This window comes from Eschrichtius robustus, chromosome 9 (genome assembly GCF_028021215.1).
Source record: "Eschrichtius robustus isolate mEscRob2 chromosome 9, mEscRob2.pri, whole genome shotgun sequence".
Taxonomy (NCBI): Eukaryota; Metazoa; Chordata; class Mammalia; order Artiodactyla; family Eschrichtiidae; genus Eschrichtius; species Eschrichtius robustus.
The window spans coordinates 32177857-32191452 of record NC_090832.1 but is presented as its reverse complement, the minus strand read 5'-3'; the positions used below and the strand labels follow the sequence as shown (position 1 = coordinate 32191452).

At 41.4% G+C, this 13596-nt stretch overlaps 1 protein-coding gene across 14 annotated transcripts in view; it reads right to left on the bottom strand.

The window, feature by feature from the left end:
* EPB41L2 (erythrocyte membrane protein band 4.1 like 2) overlaps positions 1–13596 on the bottom strand; it is a 279077-nt gene that overhangs the window by 215966 nt on the left and 49515 nt on the right. For 2 of the 14 annotated variants that reach the window (XM_068551028.1, XM_068551027.1), the window contains one exon: positions 4994–5107. The exons of the other annotated variants lie outside the window; for them this stretch is intronic. The gene's annotated coding sequence lies outside the window, so the exon portion shown is untranslated. The remainder of the gene's footprint in view (positions 1–4993; positions 5108–13596) is intronic. 14 annotated transcript variants of the gene reach the window in all.

The following is a 13596-nucleotide window of genomic DNA, read 5'->3' as shown; positions in this document are numbered from 1 at the left end:
TTTGCCAAGGGAAAATAAGGTTTAAAAAGATAATGCTGGGGCTTCCCTGGTGGCGCAGTGATTAAAAATCTGCCTGCCAATGCAGGGGACACGGGTTCGAGCCCTGGTCCGGGAAGATCCCACATGCCGCGGAGCAACTAAGCCCCTGCGCCACAACTACTAAGCCTACGCTCTAGAGCCGGCATGCCACAACTACTGAGCCCGCGCACCTAGAACCTGTGTTCCACGACAAGAGAAGCCTGCGCACCGCAACTAGAGAAAGCCCGCGTGCAACAACGAAGACCCAACGCAGCCATAATAAATAAATTTATATTAAAAAAAAAAAGAATTTACAGACACAGACAAAAAACAAACTCAACAGTTACCAAAGGGGAAGGGAGGGAGGGATAAATTGGGAGTATGGGATTAACAGATGCACACTATCATATGTAAAATAGAAAAACAGCAAGGACTTACTGTACAGTGCAGAGAACAATATTCAATATCCTGTAATAAACTATAATGGAAAAGAATTTTTAAAAGAATATAGATACATACATATGTATAACCGAATTACTTTGCTGTACACTTGCAATTAACAATATTGTACATCAACTATACTTCACCGTTAAAAAAAGAGTTTAGAGATACATTCACTGTATTTTGCCAAGGGAAAATAAGGTTTAAAAAGATAATGCTGGGGCTTCCCTGGTGGCGCAGTGATTAAAAATCTGCATGCCAATGCAGGGGACATGGGTTCGAGCCCTGGTCAGGGAAGATCCCACATGCCACGGAGCAACTAAGCCCATGTGCCACAACTACTGTGCGCTCTAGAGCCCACAAGCCACAACTACTGAGCCCACGTGCCACAACTACTGAAGCCCACGCGCCCAGAGCCTGTGGTCTGCAACTGTGTTCCACAACAGGAGAAGTCACCGCAATGAGAATCCCGCGCACTGCAACGAAGAGCAGCCCCCACTCACCACAACTAGAGAAAGCCCGCGTGCAGCAACAAAGACCCAAACGCAGCCAAAAATAAATAAATAAAATTAAAAAATTTTTAAAGAATCATTTAAAAAAAAAAGGATAATGCTCTGATTTTACCCATGTGTAAATTCACAGATAAAACACTGGAAATGCTCAGCCAAAATGGTTAACAATGGTTGTTTCTGAATGTGGGCAATGGGAAATTTTGCTTTATTTGTATTTTTCTATATTACCAAGTTTTCTCCACTGAACATATATTATTATAATTAAGAAATATCTTAATAGATTAAAGTCCATTAAAATAAAATATATGAAGCTTTCTCCCTTTATTTCTATACTCCTGCTTTAGCACTTTTAAAGCAGTGCAAAACAGGATGACTAAGTCCCAGCAAAGTTATAATAAACTGGTCATGTGCCATGTGGTATAGATTTACCTAAAACACAGAGGTACATTCATGCTATTCTTCCTTGAGCTTGGCACTATCTACAAGAAATTACTCTAAGAAGCACATGCTTTCAGACACTGTTACATCAGAGGCCTTTTTTTAAAGTTAGATTTTAACTGGATTTAAAAGAATGAAAGGAATTTCCTGGATTTTATCAGGGTAACTTCCCAAAAGATTTTTGCCCCACTTCTTACTACAAGGATTAAAGCCACTTAGCAAATTAGACTGTGTACTTGCCACTTAAAATGCTATTCAGAACATATAAATTAAGAGATCTTTAAAAAGCAGTACACGTCAGAAGAAGTTGTTTTAACAGTTTCCTATGAAGTTAGTCAAAAAGCATCAAACATCTGAGTGCAGGAGGGATCTACTTTCAGACCACACAGCACTATAGAGAGACAGGGAACACGTATCTACATTCAATCAGGAAAGAACCTTTCTTTGTTTTATCATCATATGACAAGTATCACTGTCGAGTTTTCACTACAACTTCATTAAAATACCAAGCCATACACACACACAATTTAACACAGCACAAGGAGGACAGCGACATATTTTTCAGAACTGCAAAATGGCATCTGCAGAATGTCTCAAAGGAATGACAAAGGCACTTCTTCAGCCCAAACAAAGAGAACAATGTTTCCACTAGGACACTACAGGACTATTGCATTTCAGGGGGGAAAGGCAGTAAAAATTAACACAAAACAGAGCTGAACCTGTAGAATGACAGTCTGTGGAGAAGAATTAAAAGAAACTATTGAGAATACAAGTTTCACTCATTATAGTACAGAAAAGTAAAAGAGTGCTTAAGGTTTTAAAAGTTGGGTAATTTCACACTGTAAATCTGAAAAGAAAAATAACTTTAAAATTCAAAATATAAAATTACTTATTATCAGTTGAATCAATGATGTTAGATTCATAAACACTGTGCATCTATAATTCATTTTGTTTAAAAGATGGCTTATAAACAAGCTATGCCAGCACACTTATCATTTCACTTAACTTCCCAAAGACACTGTATTAGAAATGTACTGTCAATGCCTCCATTTTACAGATAAGGAAATTGAGACTTGCAGATGTAAAATGACTCAGTATAAAATGATTCAGTAACGGGCAGATGTGAGTTTTGATTCCAACTCTTTTACTTATTAGCTATGAGATTCTGACTTTCTTTCCAAGATGCCTTTACTTTGAATTTCAAGAACAACATCAAATAATGTTCACAAGGATTAAAGACAAACGACTGTCAAAAATGGGACAAGAAATTTCCTAAAATAGCATACTGAAATGGAACTAAATGCTTAATAAATTGGAGGTGGAGAGGAAATCGGGATACACCCACTCAATCAAGTAATGTCTTCAAAACACTGTTATGAGAAGGGCTTAAGAAATGCCTTCAGGAAAAAAAAAAAAAAAAAACAGCGAGAATGCCAAGAGCCAGGATTAATTACAAAATAAATATCTAAATATATTTGGTGGAGAAAGATCGTAATCAAGACCTAAAACTGATGGTTCCTCACTTTTATCTGAAGTGTACGTACTTAGTTATCTTCAGTGGCGAATGCCCTAAAAAACAGTTTGATGATTTTTGTACTGTAGGAAAAAAACGCAGTTATCATTACAAACAGTAGACTCTGATTTAAGTAAATAAAACCAGTAAATAAATTACCAACAGATAAATTTTTTCTCGTAACTAATAGTTTCTCATAAATTTGTTAGCCCTACTTCGAATAGGGCTACCCACCTAATCTTCCTAAACTCCAGTTCTCATCACATCATTCACCTGTTTGGAAAACCTCAGTAACTGCAGGAAAAAAACCCAAAGTCTTCCACCTGAAATGCAGGCCCTGGCCAGACCCTCCTTTCTAGCTTTTCTGCTCGGAACTATCCATGATGATTTCTATTGCTGAGGGGGGAAAAGCCAAGAGTCTCCAGGCTCACTCCCCCAGACTCTTCTCAGAAGTGGGCAAACTGCATGCCCATCACCACCACCATCGGGCAAAATCCAGTTGCCAGGCTATGGCCTTGCCAAAGACTCCCCTGTCCTCCTTCCCTCCTCCAGATGCCCACAGCACTCCCTTCCCCGCTTCCAGAGCTCAGCACTTTTCTACAGTACTGGCCCTATGCCCACATCTTACCCACCATGCTTAACAAGTCTGTCTTACTCATCTCTGTATCCCCCAGAGCAAAACACACACCACTTTGCACAAAGTCATGCTTAGTCCATTTGGGTAGAAAGAAATGAGGGTATAAGAAAACACCTTTAAAAATAGAAACTGAGGGCACCTATTTTTTCAAACAATTCCAGGCATCATCATCTTATTTTTCTATTATCCAAGATAATCACCTTAATGATGCAATAAAGTAAGCCTAATATTAAACTAAACGACACTCTAATGGAATAAACACTATTTTGGCACATTTATAATGAGAAATCGCATGCCATCTTTTAAGATTCATACGAGGAAAATGTGAGGAGTGTAGGACTTACCATCTTCACCTGCATGATTGGTTCTCACGGGTTAAGACTGACCTAAAAGGTTGTTATCTTCAAAAAGGTATTGAATTCTAAGAGAAGCAAGAAGAAATAGAAATGCCTCTGAAATAAGTCCTATGATAATATGTTTTGGGATATACAGTCCTCCTGAATCATGTAAGTTTAGGTCTGGGAGGTGCCTGAAAAAATAATGTAGCCAATCCTTTGTATCACAAACACCAAAGAATCTAAGAAATTCTAAACTGAGCTAAGTGACTGAGGGATTCTTTTTTTTTTTTTTTAAAGAATATTGTAAGAAAAGGCAGAAACCTAACCTCTTGGCCAGGTATTTCTCATTTGCATGAACTTATTATATCAACCAGGTGATGAGCGCACATTTCTGAATGAATTTGCCCCTCAGCGTTTTCTCAAATGCAGCTCATTTTTCCAAAACACGCTTTCCTCTTGGTTTTTCTTTTCCCAATGCACCTCACGCTGTGGAGCTTCCAATTCCCCACAGATTTAAAAACAGTAAAAAAAATGTAGACTAGTGGCTACCTTTTTTTTTTTTTTTTTTTAAACTACAGGCATTGTCATAATCTCTCCTTCATGCAAAACATTTATCAGATGGAAGTATGGAAGATCTTCTTCCTTTCACCGCTCGAGGTGGCACAGAAAATGAGGGCAGAAAGCAGGAACAAGGAAAAAGCGAAGGGGTACCTGCGCAAGAAAGCAGCAGCCGTGGCTATCAGACCGAAGCCATGAGACAAGAAATGCACTATTTTATTCTTCCGGAACACTTAAATATATTGTGTAACAGTCACAAAGAACTTTTAGGATATGCCTATATAAACACAATATAAGCTTATCTTCCAGAAAAGCCGGCCAACCCAAATACCAGAATCTGGACCGTATCTCAACCAGCTCTGCGGCTGGTGCCTCACTGGTAGTCATCCTCTACTTACCTTTGCTGCATAACAGGGCCCTGTGAGATAGAATTCAGGGATATTCATTCCTTCTTAGGAGAATGACACTGTAAATAACTTAAATACCACTACCTCTCATGAGGTCAAAACAGAGCATCTAAAGAAAAACACCGACTCACATTTATCAGGGATGGATTCACTGGGTAATCACTCGAGCTCCTCGGAACTCACACGTGCAGCCCAGCTCTGCGATCACTGCTACCACCTTGCTCGTTGGCACGATCCAAGGACGCCTGGATTAAGATAAACGCCTTAAGTAGCAGTGCTGACACAATTCAGTTCCTAACGCTTATGTCAGAAGCGGCCCAGCCCCGGGTCGGGAAATAATACGACTGATACTGGAACCCAATGGTAAACATGAATATCTTTAGGAGGCAGTGTTCCTTTTCCAGTCGTAAAATTAATTCCCAAATTATTTTACTCTTTTCACTGAACCAAACAGAAACAGGTGGAAAATAATTCCAAACAGCCTGGAAAGTATGCAGAGCCATTATTACTTCAATATAATGAATTCAAAAAGACTTCGCAAGAGAAATAAGATCACACTCTAGCAACACAAGACTTCTTTAAGGGAAAAGAACACACTTGTGCACGCACACACATCATACAAGTGTACTTGGTCCCTGAGTGATGTGGGTGCTGCCCTGTGCTGCTAGCTCCTAGAATTGGTCTCCTTTTGCATCACATGTTCTATGTCCTAACACTTCTCCACAGTGAGCAAGTTGGGAGATGGGGAGGCCTCCACACCTATTCTAAGGCAAGCAGCTTAGAGACAGGAAAAAAAGGAGTTGATCAAAAAGGAGATTCTTTATACTACACTGAACAAACTTTTTGGAATAAATTAAGCACAGCATCATAAGAAACGCAGAGCACTGCCAGATAAAAAGAAATAAACAGAATTTTCTTAATTCTGTTTCTTCCTACTTTAGTCACTCAGGCTATTTCCATTATATTCCTCCAACACTTAAGCTGTCATCTCTAGTGGAATTTCCCCACCCACCCCAATCATTTGAAAAACTTCTGGAAAAAAACCAAAAGTATAATCAACTTTGCCAAATGACATTCAGATTTTGTCCCCACCCTAATATTTGGCTATTCATCCCTATTTCTCGATCTCTTTCCATTCTTACTCCCTTTCCTTCTTCCCCCAACTACAAATATATCCCAGCAATTATTCCTTACTTCCCCACTCCATACTCCTGAGATTTTCAACACTAAGTTTCTTCATTCCCCTCATCCCACCTTCAATTCTTCTCTCAATACAGAAAGTCAAGAAATGTACAAAACCATAAGTCTTCAAGATGCAGAATTTAATATGCTGAAGACTTCTTGTAGAGGAATTTTTCCAAGAAAAACAAAAACAGGATTCTCCATCACCTACTCTTCAGACAGCCCTCCAGGAGCCCTCCCGTCAGCTGTTTTATATGGTTTCTTCTAGATTAACTAAGGTCAAACAGAGGTGACGGTGAGTCTGAGGCTGTGTGTGCCAGTATATTGTCTGAATCCATAACAACTGCCTCAAAAAGGACATCTAAATACCCACTGACCAAAGCAATGTGCAAATCATGCTAGACTTGCTTTTTCCGCAGAGATATTCCTGAAATCCGCGTTACCAGCAGGACTATCAACTCACAGAGAGGAGAGAGGAGGCCGTGTTCCCTAATTTGCCTTAAATGTGTTCAGAACTCTTTTAACAAGTTATAGTAATAATAGGGTGAGCCTACAAGGTGCTCTGCTAGTACTATGGAGATGAGACAAAGCGGAGGGGAGAGAGGCAGAAGGAAAGAAGGAAAATGACAAGACAGCATCCTTGTCCTTGAGGAGCTGAGACTCCAGACTGCTCATACACACAACCCCGTGGAAAGTTAACATTCATAATGTGCCCACATTTCAAGATAACAGTAGAAGAAATGCCGTTAAGACTTGTGTGAGCAATTGCCAAAGGAATTATACAGCTAAGAACTCCTACAGGAATTCAGCAAAATAAGGCAAATATAATTCCAGAGCAGAAGAAATTTGGCATAGGAGATGATAACTAACAGTTTGGCAAAACCACTAAAAAGTTTGAAGACATTTATTGTTTTAACATGGCAGAAAAGAAACACTGCAAAGACACTTACGCTTAGTGTAAAACATACATTTTTAAACTTCACTCCTTTCAGGTTCACATCAAATAATCCTAAAATAGCAGCAACCCAGCCATCTCATAATGGTTTCTAAACTTCTCCAAATCACTTGGGGCAAATTAATTTAACTACACAGGTGTGTTTCGGTAGTCTCAATGTTTCACTTTTTTTCAGACTCAAAGTTATATGAGATGGATTAAATTCTCTGGGGCAATGCATTCTAATTTACCCTAAAGGATAATACTTCACAAATTTTCACCAGTAAAATAGGCAGAATGGGATAGTTAAAAGTATACTGGACTAGGTGGAACCAGTTCTAATTCCAGCTCTGAAAGTCATGGGAATTAAGAGCAAGTCATTTAACTTCATTTTACTAAATTTTCTCATCTATAAAATAAAGACAGGGAGGATCATTACCTCTTAAAGTACCTCATAGTTCTAAAGTTCTACATGCTAAAAAAACTACTTGGCATGGCAAAACCAAACATATAGTATGAGCCCTACTTTGTGAAATGTATACAAATACGCATTTACTGAAGTATTTAAACCACTGAACGTACGGTTATAAATATAAAAACAACATAATATTAAGTGATTATGTCTGAAAGTGGGAATGAGGCTGGCTTTTATTATTTGCTTCTCTGTATTCCAAGTTTTATTCAACAAACACATACATTTATCATGAAAAAGATTCAATCCCTTAAATCCAAGCGTGACATTTGGAATCAGAGCTCTTCAGCCTCTATGAAATACACTGGAAATCAGAGTTCTCTTGGAAACATTACAGGCCCATCTTGGATTAGGGGGAAAGTAGAGGCAGAAAGCCCCTCAACTTTGTTTTTCCACAACTACTTTTCTCATCTAGCCTGAATCCCCTCCTCTGTCCCCACCCTTCCGCATAAAAATCTCTTGGGAGTGACTGAACGCAAGTAACCTAAAACTGGAATTTCTGGAAGTGCATGGTTTTCCAAAAGCACTGTATTTTCATCTCCCTACTTCCACACACACACCCAGAACTGGATTTCATACTTACTTTGCAACAAAACCTCACAGCAGTACTTAAACATCCTTTAAAAAAAAAAAAAAAAAAAGGCATGGGCAGGCTATATTAGAAAAAAAAAAAGAATGATTTGGCACCTGTGGAGGTGATGTCATTACCAGCCATGGCTCTGAACTGTCTCTGGAATGCAGCTTAGGCCACCCAATGCTATTTAACATAAAAACACAGTCTTTCCTGGCCCAAGAAACCTCACAGTCACACTTGACTGTACTCTGCTTAGGAATCCAGCATTTACAACTTTTCAGCTTTAAACATTTCGTAGAGCACAGCAGATACCATCAGCACCATCCTTGAAGGTTAAACTTTAGCAGCTCTAAACCGTTATTTAACAACCAGCAGGCCTGAGAAGGACTAATTCTGCACGCCTGTCTATAGGCAATCTCTGACTCATGATAGGCCAGATTTTGAGTCACTGCCTTGGGGGGGGGGGAACCATACATGCACCCCAACACAAGAGGAAGTGAGGACTTGGTTGGGGACGGAGTGAGCACAGTGGGGGAATGAGATGAGGATGACAAAAGTGAAGCTGGAGATGAGAGCCTCAATCCTTATTCTGTAAAATGAAGCTAAGAAAATCTAATTCCTGGCTATCTGTACAGATAAGATAAAATAATATAGAGTGACGGTTTCTGACATAAAGTAAACTCTAAGTAAATGTTAGCTATTATTATTTTTCCCCTGCAGAAACAGTCATTAAAGGGAATACTAACTCCCCAGGCCTGCTTAAGAAGGTCCAATTAATCTATAACACACCTGAAAGCGCTTGAAAACTTAACCGCAAATTTTAACACTTCTAAGGAAAACACACGTAAGGAGTTTCAACTGAAACACATTTGCTCCCCAGAAGAATGAGCGGGGGATGACCCTTTCTGCCATCCTTCATTCATACTAGACAGCCCGACGAAGAACCCTGATCCCACCCACTGCTCCAGCCAGGGGCCCACCACCCAGAGATGGGGCACCTGACCAGGGGTCGGCATGGCAACTCTTGGAAACTGTGGATAAAGATCCACGGGAAACTGGACCTCCGCCCAAACCACCTAACTCCCCACTCCACCGTGCCCTGATCCCTTGTTTAAGAGCCACGGAACTGTGGCCACCTGCTTCCCACTGCCAACACCTGACCAACATGGTCCAGTATGAAGGGAAACGAAACTCTCCACCTCCCGAGTTCAGTCTAGAAAGCTACACAAGCCTTACAATTTACTGTCAAGATTTTACTACTCAAAGCAATGGGAGATGGACCAGGAACATCCAGATGTGTTTGTCTGTTTCACATTTCTAAAGGCAAAGCCAAGATCATACTGGGATACTAATGCTAATTTATTTTTAAAAAATCATCAAGACAGCAGAAGGAGAAAAAAGCCAGAACTTATATCTCACAATTCCCATGACTGTCTACTTGATATTTTACTGAGTTTTGTCCCCTCACAACCATCTAAAAATTAATTTTCAATTTTATACGGCTGATTACGTGTTATGTGGTCACCATAACTCTAAGTTGCAGAAAGCTCTCTCCCTATGACCCAGAGCACATCAAAAGCCCCCTCTCCTCACCCCCAGCTTTTACAGAATTACAGGATCTTGGCGATGACCCACACGCTGACTTTTTTCCAATCTATTTCCCTCAGTCTGACAGAGAAGCTCCACAGACCCAGTGTGGAGCCAGAAGGTCAACCAATACCTGGGCCATACTTTTCTCTACCACCCGATCACGTGTAGTCTCTACTAGGGGAGAGGGGGGCTGAATCCCAACCCTAGAATGCATTCCAAATCGAAACTGTTTTTATTTCCCATACTCCTACCTACTCCTTTCTCTAAGGCACAGAGCAGACGGTGGGTGGGTGGGTGGGTGGGTGTGCGTGTTGGTTCCTACTTTAAAAGCGAACCCCATGATCCTGCCCTCCGCACCCTCTCAGTTACCCATTCCCACGGTTCCCAAACACTAGCTTTCAATTTTTTTCTGTGACCCAGAGTAAACCATTTACATCCCAACCCAGTTCACAAATACACAGTAAACACACCCAGTTTTAATGGAAACACAGTTTTCAAATGGTCGCTCTGATCAGGCCTAAAGCCTAAGCCTAGGCAGTCTGTGCCAAATCCAGCCCCAGCCCCTCTCCGCAGTGAGCCTTCTCCCTGCCAGCGGGCTGCCTCAGCGGAAAAAGGGGCACCGCTTTCCTCCCACTCCCCTTTCTCTTTCCTCTCCCACGGGGAAGATTCATGCAGTGGCAGAGCTCCACTCCAGCCAGGGAGGTGGATCCAAGGTACGATAAGTGCTGATGGAAAACTTTTCCCAAAGGGGAAGCCTTCTTTTTTCAATCCAGGTAAAATCCTGTAGAGGCTAGATAAGGCCCCAACTCTCATGTTGTTTATTCATTTTCTAAATGCCAGTCATGACCTTCTAAAATGATCTCTTGGAAAATCCTGCCCTAGAGCTATATATGATCCTACCATTATCTCATTTTCGTTCGTCCCAACCTCTGATCCCCTTCCGTCCTGCTTCTTGAACCACCCCCCCACCCCCGCAACTACTTTGACCCTGAGCAGCCGGTGCCTCCACCACATTCCCGCTGCCCTGTCTTCACTACCCTCCTTCAGCAGCTTGGATTCCACGGGCCACCACTAGACCCTCAGCTCCCAGCCCCGCTGTCCTCCAGCACATCTGTGTGCTCTGTGGCTCCACCTAACTCCAGCCTTACTTCAGCCTTGCACCCATGACGCCACACAAAAAACATGTGATGATGGTAACTTTTCTCCATTCAAATTCACGGCCTCGAACTTTAACAGGACTCCTAGAGATCTCCAGATATATCCTACGACAGTTCCCTAGTCAACCCACACCGCCACTCTCCTGGACATAGATTTCACACTTGTATATAAACCAAAAAAAATGACAGACAAAAAATATATGACACTGGATACTGGATCTTCCTATGATCTCAGCCACAATCTAACTACAGCTGTCCTCCAATAAGGAAAACCAGAGAGTGTTCAACAAAGTCAGTGTTATAAGTAAAGAAACAAAAAAGTTACTAGCCATTCTTTTTCTTAAAAAATCTGCCCAGTACAAGGCTGACTTCCAATATTAACAAGTTTAAAGGCATTTAACCATTAAAGAAGAAAAGAAAAAGTCTCGGTTTTCTCTTATTTTACAAAAATGTTTGGTAATATTCTCTCCTCAATTCTCTTACCAAAGTAGTCCATGTGCAACTCTGCCCTGCCTCTCTAATCACTGTCAGGCATAACAGTTCATTGTCCAAATATAATTTGTTCAGCCATGCAAACACCTGCGCAATCAGGCATGTTCAATTTGCAAGGGACAAGTCCAACGGCGTGGCCACAGTGACAAGCACTGGTGCCTGGCTAGTGGGCCTTTCACTGAAAGAAACAGCTTTTCCCATAATTATCTCTATTTTGAATCAAAATGTCTAATAAATGTTTTTATGTAATTCAACAGAAAAACAAAACAGGTGGATTACAGAGTTGCTATTTATTCTAACCCAGGCCACTAACAGTGGCACTCAGGCACATAATAAACCCCAGAGTAAAATAAAGCTGTGTCTCTTGAAATTCAAGGGCCAGGAGAAGTGAAAGCTAAGGAAGCAAATTTGCCCAAGGAGGCAATAAAAGGTCAAGACCAGAACTCAATGTTCTGTAAGAGAGCTACCACAGGGAAATCACTGCAGGGTTTCAAGGGTTATTTCTATCACTTTAAAACTCAGTTCTTGCGACTTCCCTGGTGGCACAGTGGTTAAGAATCTGCCTGCCAATGCAGGGGACACAGGTTCAATCCTGCTCCGGGAAGATCCCACATGCCACGGAGCAACTAAGCCCGTGCACCACAACTACTGAGCCTGTGCTCTAGAGCCCACGAGCCACAACTACTGAACCCGTGTGCCACAACTACTGAAACCCACGCACCTAGAGCCCGTGATCCACGATGAGAAGCCACTGCAATGAGAAGCCCGCACACCATAACTAAGAGTAGCCCCTGCTCACCGCAACTAGAGAAAACCCACACACAGCAACGAAGACCCAACGCAGCCAATATCTATCTATCTATCTATCTATCTATCTATCTATCTATCTATCTATCTATCTATCTATCTCAGTTCTTCCTGGAGGGGGGCCGTACACGACCTGACTACTCAGTTGAGAAATCTAGACTGAAATCACATATGCCAGCAAATAGGCAGATTTGAGAACATGCAAAGGCTATATGCCCTTCAGAGCAAGAGGGCAATTTAGCTTAGAGGAACCTCAGGTAAAAGACATAAACACCACTTAGACCTGCAGATATGGCCAAGGCCACAGGCTAGCCTTCCCGCCTCAGTCACCCAGACTGCTAATGTTTTTTAAAAAAAAAAAAAAATGTGCACAGCACAAACAACACCAATAAGGTCATGCTAACATAACAATTCCTACCCTTCACTTACGTAGGCTCCTTTCCCGGCACCCTGAGTTTCCAAAGCTCTACGAACTGTCTTCTGTTACTGAGTTTTAAGATTCCTAAGGTGTTTCTTCCTCCTCTTCCTCCTCCTCCTCCTCCTCCTCCTCCATTCATCCACTCCATGTGTAGGGAATGGCCACTATATACCGAGCACTGTGCTAGGACACGTAACCTAGTAAGGGCCGCAGGAGAGGAAGCCAATGATTACAAATCACTCTGAGAAATACCTACTTAAAGCAACCTGCAAAAAAGCAGACGAGCAGAGAATGATGGTAAAATCCATCTCTGAAGGATGAAGATGCAAAGAAAGGAGATACAGCATCCCAAGTACTTGCAAAGACATCAAGATACCGGTACAGGTTGCTCCTTGCAACTTGTTACATTTAATCAAAATCACAAAGGTTAGGCCCAAGAATTCACAAGACTATAAAAAGTAAAAGTCAATTTCCCTACCAATATGGCAGCTATGTGATAGCTATTGGACCTAGAGATTTCTTCTTTTTCAGATTATCTGAAAATTCCATTCATCCATTCTATTTGTTTTCAGTTTACAAAAGCTCATCAACAGTTGGCACTGTAGGTATGTGTGCGCCTATGAAGATCACTCACAATTGTATCCTCTGAACTCAATATAACAGTGAGAGGCACACTACGACCTTCATCCCAGTCAAAACTTTGGTGGGTATTCCTTCCACTCTTTTGCTTTTCTCCCACCCCAAGCTAAGGTATTTCATGTACCATTCTTAATAGGTAGTCAACTAATCCTGGCTAAAATAATGGCACATAATAGGTGAAGGTGTGATCTTGTCTAGGTCAGGATAGGGGATGAAGGTAAGGAGCAGCTAGAAGATAGACTCCAGTGCAAGGTCAACTTGTGTCATTTGGCTTAGGGCTAGGTGAGCAGACAGATGGATAGCCTCTTCCGCCACCTCCAGAATAGAGAATAAAAACTTGCCAAATTAACAGTTATTTTTTTATTAAAAAAATAAATCTCATAGGACTTCCCTGGTGGCACAGTGGTTAAGAATCCGCCTGCCAATGCAGGGAACACGGGTTCGAGCCCTGGTCCGGGAAGATCCCACA